The 6,178-nt window shown below is 43.9% G+C and overlaps 1 pseudogene; it reads left to right on the top strand.

Annotated features, from left to right (window-relative positions):
• Positions 1-3,422: 3,422 nt before the first annotated feature.
• LOC129637094 (ADP-ribose pyrophosphatase, mitochondrial-like) lies at positions 3,423-4,449 on the top strand (annotated as a pseudogene).
• The last annotated feature ends 1,729 nt before the right edge of the window (positions 4,450-6,178 follow it).

Raw genomic sequence — 6,178 nt, 5'->3', positions numbered from 1 at the left:
AGTGTCTTCTCCCAAAATGTTTAGTTTTTCATACCAGTGGTTTTCCTAATACATTTCCAGGAGGCTCAAAGACTAGGAATTCCACGACTGAAAAAAAATGCAGCCATAAGAAGACACGAAGGACTTCCCTAGCGGTACAGTGGATAAGAATCCACCTGCCAACGCAGAGGACATGGGTTCCATCCCTCGTCTGGGAAGATTCCACATGCTGCAGAGCAACTAAAGCCCATGCACGGCAACCATTGGATCCTGCACTCTCTTTTAAGGGCCCACAAGCTATAAGTACTGAGACCGCACACCGTGACTACTGAGTCCACGTGCTCCAACTACTTAAGCCTGTGCGCCTAGAGCCTGTGCCCCTCAACAAGAGAAGCCACTGCAATGAGAAGGCTGTGCATCGCAGCAAAGAGTAGCTCCCATTCATGACAACTAGAGAAAGCCCTCATCCAGCAACAAAGACCCAGCATAGCCAAAAATAAATAAATATATAATTTTTAAGAATAATGAAGACATGAGTTACAGAGCTGGGAACCTGTCCCAAAATGATCATCTTTCTTTTCTAGTGTACTTTGTACAGTGTACACAGCAAATCCTCAACAATGATGATGATGAATGAGGACCAGGTCTCATGTTTCTCTGCTTTCAATTCTTTTTTTTTTTTTTTTTTTTTTTTACCATTTTGATCTCTATGTGTGTGTGTGCTGAATTGCTCAGTTGTGTCTGACCCTTTGCAACCCCCTGGTCTGTAGCCCACAAGGCTCCCCTGTCCATGGAATTGTCCAGGCAAGAATGTTGGAGTGGGTTGCCATTTTCTACTTCAGGGGATCTTCCAGACCCAGGAATTGAATGTGGGTCTCCTGCATTGCAAGCAGATTGTTTACAATCTAGGGAAAATAGCCCAGCTATTTCTGGGTTTCCAGACTTTTGGAAACCTGACTTATTCAATTTAGAGTTCATATGATGAGTGGGTATTCAGTAGCTGCCTTTCAATAGTGATGATAACTTCAAAGGGTTAGAGATCTACCCCCAAGCACACATAGGTATTTTGAAACTTTTCTAAATTTGAGGAAGTGTGTTCTCAAAATAATACCAACTATTGCATAAAAGACAGAGAAGGCAATGGCACCCCACTCCAGTACTCTTGCCTGGAAAATCCCATGGGCAGAGGAGCCTGGTAGGCTGCAGTCCATGGGGTCGCCAAGAGTCGGATGCGACTGAGCGACTTCACTTTCACTTTTCACTTTCATGCATTGGAGAAGGAAATGACAACCCACTCCAGTGTTCTTGCCTGGAGAATCCCAGGGACAGGGGAGCCTGGTGGGCTGCCGTCTCTGGGGTCGCACAGAGTCGGACACGACTGAAGTGACTTAGCAGCAGCAGCAGCATTGCATAAAAGAAGCATTCTCTGGTCAGGTAGTTCGGAAAATACTGGATGAAACAGAATTAAACTGTTGGGTTGACTTGTTTTTACTGGATCTTTAAAGCACTCTGTGAATCCTAAATTCCTAAAGGAGGACAGTAAAATATGTAGAATTTCCCAGACATATTTGACTGTCAACTCATTTATTCCTCGAACATCTTTCTCATGGGGGGTGATGTAACATGGAACAAACCTTGGGAAATCTTAAATATCCTTTGGGTTTCAATTAACTCTAATACAGTGCTCCATTTGTTCTAAAACTGTTGCAGACATTCGGATACCCTTCCTGAGGGTTTGTTATCTTAGATATAATGACTTAGCCTGTGCTGCTGCTTTTCATATCATTTCAGGACCTAGACACTGTTATTTTTCAGCCTGAATTTCTCCAGGCAGAGAATCGCAGCTTATTTAACTCTAAATTCATATGTGAGCTGCTCAATTTTCAAGATCGTTTCAACTGTCCTGTTGTAATCTACAGTTTTCAAGGTGCAGGGTCAAAAAGTCAATGATAGCTATAGGAATGACAGCCAGCATTTTTGAGTATGTATGATAGGTCACTTATTGTGCTAACAGCTTTACATGTAACAGCCTACCTGTCACCAAAATTCTATGAGGCAGATTCTTTTTCCATCTTACGCTTGAGGAAACTGAAGTCAGCTCATGTAACTTAAGTTACTTTTCCCAAGAAGATCCCAGGTAAGGAGGCAATGCTGAGATTTGAACCTGATTGTGTTCAACTCTTAAGGATTACTCTGCACTGCCCTTCCCATGTTACTTTTTTTTTTTTTTTTTGAAGGATAAATGCTTTATAGAATTTTGTTGTTTTCTGTCAAACCTCAGCATCAATCAGCCATAGGTATACATATATCCCCTCCCTTTTGAACCTCCCTCCCATCTCCCTCCCCATTCCACTCCTCTAGGTTGAGACAGAGCCCCTGTTTGAGTTTCCTGTGTTACTTCTATTTTTAAATATATATGCTGCCTTTTCAACCAGAATCCTTTAAGAGCAGATACCACATGGTCCAGACCTCAGTACAGTCTTCTGTCTGACAGCTCCTGGCATGCTATAGCCATTCCTCCTTTGGATATAAAGCTTATGCAACTGGCCTAAGCCATTCAGCTAGTGAGGTGGGCCTGAGATTTGGAACCTTCTTCCCCCACCCCCAACCCCCTCCCCCGCTGCCCCCACATTGCAGGCATTGCATCTCATGAATTTCTCACCAGACCATGCAGGGTGCATCAAGAGAGCTTTCCCCTTCCAGGGCACCCTTGCCAGGCTTTCCAGCATCCCATACAAGTTTTGTGCCCCACAGCCTCCAACGCATTCATTATGCTTTTTCCCAGACACCGGTCCTACACTTGGTGAACTATTTAATAAATCTACCCTTAAGCCTAATACCATGCGAAGCAAGTTATTGTGTGCTGATTTTGTTGGTGGTGTTTGACCCTGGTTGAATTCCTTGGTTGGGAAGATGCCCTGGAGAAAGGATAGGCTACCCACTCCAGTATTGGTGGACTTCCCCTGTGGCTCAGCTGGTAAAGGATCCGCCTGCAATGAGGAAGACCTGGGTTCGATTCCTGGGTTGGGAAGCTCCTCTGGAGAAGGGAAAGGCTACCCACTCTACTATTCTGGCCACTATTCTGGCCTGGAGAAGTCCATGGACTACACGTGTAGTCCATGGTGTGGCAAAGAGTCGGACACGACTGAGCGACTTTCACGTTCTTTCTCAACCGTTCGGAATCCTTTCCGGACACTGAAATCTTTCAATGTAAAATGCAAACGCTGTGCTCCCCAGGGAGCGCTGGGCGTGGTTTGTGGTGAGCCTCCTCCAGGGCTCCCATCCCCCAGGACTCCCATCCCCTATCCCCATGGCTCCCATTCCCAATCGCTCTGTTCCGCGGGAGAGCCACCCCCCACTCCCCCGCAACCCTACCCCCACCAGCAAGGATTCTGACGCCCCACCTGAGAGCCACCGAAATCCCCGCAGCCTGCCGGCGGTGGATGGCTGGACACTGCCTGGCAAAGGCTTTAGCCCCAGCGTTTCTCTCTGTGGCCTTGGCCTCTGCGGCAGTCAGACCCAGAAGCTGCCCCATCTCAGGCGGCTGGAGCCCATTTTCCTCACACGGGTTTCCTCCGAATTGCATCATGTCATTTCAAACAGCGCTGCTGAGAAGCCCCACAAGAAGGCCCGGACGTCACCATATCCGGGCTCTCAAGTAGAGCGAAGCCAGGTTTCCAACGAGAAGGTGAGCTGGCTGGTTGAGTGGCCAGAGTACAAGCTTGTCAAGTACACTTCTGGTTCAGTCTTGGCGGGACCAAGGTGGGCAGACCCTCTTTGGGGTGAAACTTCTCTCCCAAATTTAACGAAAAGGAGGGGCCTGTTGAGAGAAGGAGCCAGAACAGTTGGTATGAGGTTGAACATGGTAGACCTAGAAATCCTGCAGCTGGGACAGGCCTGGTTGGTTGAGGGCTTTGGGGGCTCTGGGGCCCCAATCATGCTGCAGATCCCATCTTAACCTGGTGGAAAAAGGACAGCAAGGGAAATAAAGTAACCCATCCTGTTTCTGGGAGAAACATCCTACAGTTTGTAGCTATCAAAAGGAAGGACTGTGGGGAATGGGCCATCCCAGGGGGAATGGTGGATCCAGGAGAGAAGACTAGCGCTGTACTGAAGAGAGAATTTGGTGAGGAAGCCATGAACTCCTTACAGAAGTCCAGAGCAGACACACAGGAGCTGGAGAAACAATTGCACAAACTATTCAGCCAGGAACACTTTGTGGTCTACAGAGGCTACGTTGATGATCCCTGGAACACAGATAACGCATGGATGGAGACAGAGGCTGTGAACTATCATGATGAAACAAGGGAGGTCATGGATCTTCTGCCCCTGGAAGCTGGCGATGATGCCGAGAAAGTGAGATGGGTGGATATCAATGATAAACTCAAGCTTTATGCCAGCCACTCCCAATTTATTCAACTTGTAGCTGAGAAATGAGGTGCCCACTGGAGTGAACACTACCATGAGTAGTGGCGTGGAGTCTCCTGTAAGCCAGAAGCCTTCAGATGAATACAGGTAGATAAGAAGCAAACAGCCCAGAACTCACATTGAACAGAACAGGGAGGATCATTGATTTTGGTGATGATTTCCCAAACTGTTCACAGGCTGGAGGCTTTGTATCAGGTAATAATACTAGACTCATATGGAGAAGTGGAATCACAAGTGTTGGCTTTCCAATTGCAAGAAGAAGAATGTAACCTGTTGTATATGTTACATACATGGCTTTAACCAAATTATACAACTAATGCTCTTTGAAGAATTACAGGTAAAAGAAAGATACATTTTTATCCACCATATCCTCTATTTTTCATCCTGCTTGCATTTGTCAATTCTTTTGATGTGTTAGACTGTGGTTTAACTTTAATGTATAATCTGAGTTTTAGAATACCATTTATTTTTCAAATTTAGCTTTATGTGATCTTATATTCATGGCTTTCAAGTACAGAAGTGCTCTGGTTATTCTTGTTTTTAGAACCTTCAGTTTTATGGGAAAATTCCATCCCTATTTTAGTCCATAAGGATCAAGTACTTATGAACCAGAAAAAATATGCAGTGACAAAATGAGTTTAATATCCAGCTTTCTCTCTGGTTATCACAGCTGTTTGTTCTGAACAGAGTGGACTAAGCTAAAGACATTTGTTTCATCTCAGAAGACCCTACAAATGCCATTTCCTGTCAGGAAGGAGTCTATCAGGAGATGTATGTAATCATAGCCTAATAAAAAATACAATTCACATCTACCTTTCTCCATTAAAAAAAAACCCAATATATAAATAGAGAAAGTGTCTATAGTTAGTTTGCAAACAGAGATACCCCTTGATAATCACCAGTGAAGGGATCCCAGTAGCAACAAATAGGCCAGAAATACATTTCTTCCATGTCTTGTCACCTAAAACAAGCCAGTTTTAACTTTATTTGTATGTAATACAATATATGGAAAATTAACTCAGGCTACTGTGATGAGACTTTTATAGCTAAAGGAGAAAACTATTTGTAGTTTTGTAGGCATTGATAATCTCATAAGAAAACACTATTGTAGGCATTGATAATCTCATAAGAAAATACTTCCATAATCATAGCTAACACTTATATTCCACTTACTATGTGTACATACTCTTGTAAATGCCTTATTATAGTAATTTATTTATTCCTAAGGATTCCCCTAAGAGGAGGAAGGTACTCTTTTTTTTTCTATAATATCTTTTATTATTTTTAAAAATTAATTAATTTATTTTAATTGGAGTCTAATTACTTTACAATATTGTAGTGTAGTGATTTTTGCCCTACATTGACATGAATCAGCCATGGTTGTACATGTGTTCCCCATCCTGAATCCCCCACTGCCACTTGTCTCCCCATCCCATCCCTCAGGGTCATCCCAGTGCAGCAGCCCTGAGCACCCTGTCTCATGCATTGAACCTAGACTGGCGATCTGTTTCACATATGATAATATACATGTTTCAATGCTATTCTCTCAAATCATCCCCCCCTTGCCTTCTCCCACAGAGTCCAAAAGTCTGTTGTTTACATCTGTGTCTCTTTTGCTGTCTCGCATATAGGGTCATCATTACCATCTTTCTAAATTCCATATATATGCGTTAATATACTGTACTGGTGTTTTTCTTTCTGGCTTACTTCACTCTGTATAATAGGCTCCAGTTTCATCCACCTCATTAGAACTGATTCAAATGCATTCTTT

The sequence above is a fragment of the Bubalus kerabau genome, chromosome 22, assembly GCF_029407905.1.
Source record: "Bubalus kerabau isolate K-KA32 ecotype Philippines breed swamp buffalo chromosome 22, PCC_UOA_SB_1v2, whole genome shotgun sequence".
In the NCBI taxonomy this organism is placed as follows: Eukaryota; Metazoa; Chordata; class Mammalia; order Artiodactyla; family Bovidae; genus Bubalus; species Bubalus kerabau.
Note: the sequence above shows the minus strand (reverse complement) of the source record. Positions and strands in the feature narration are given on the sequence as shown.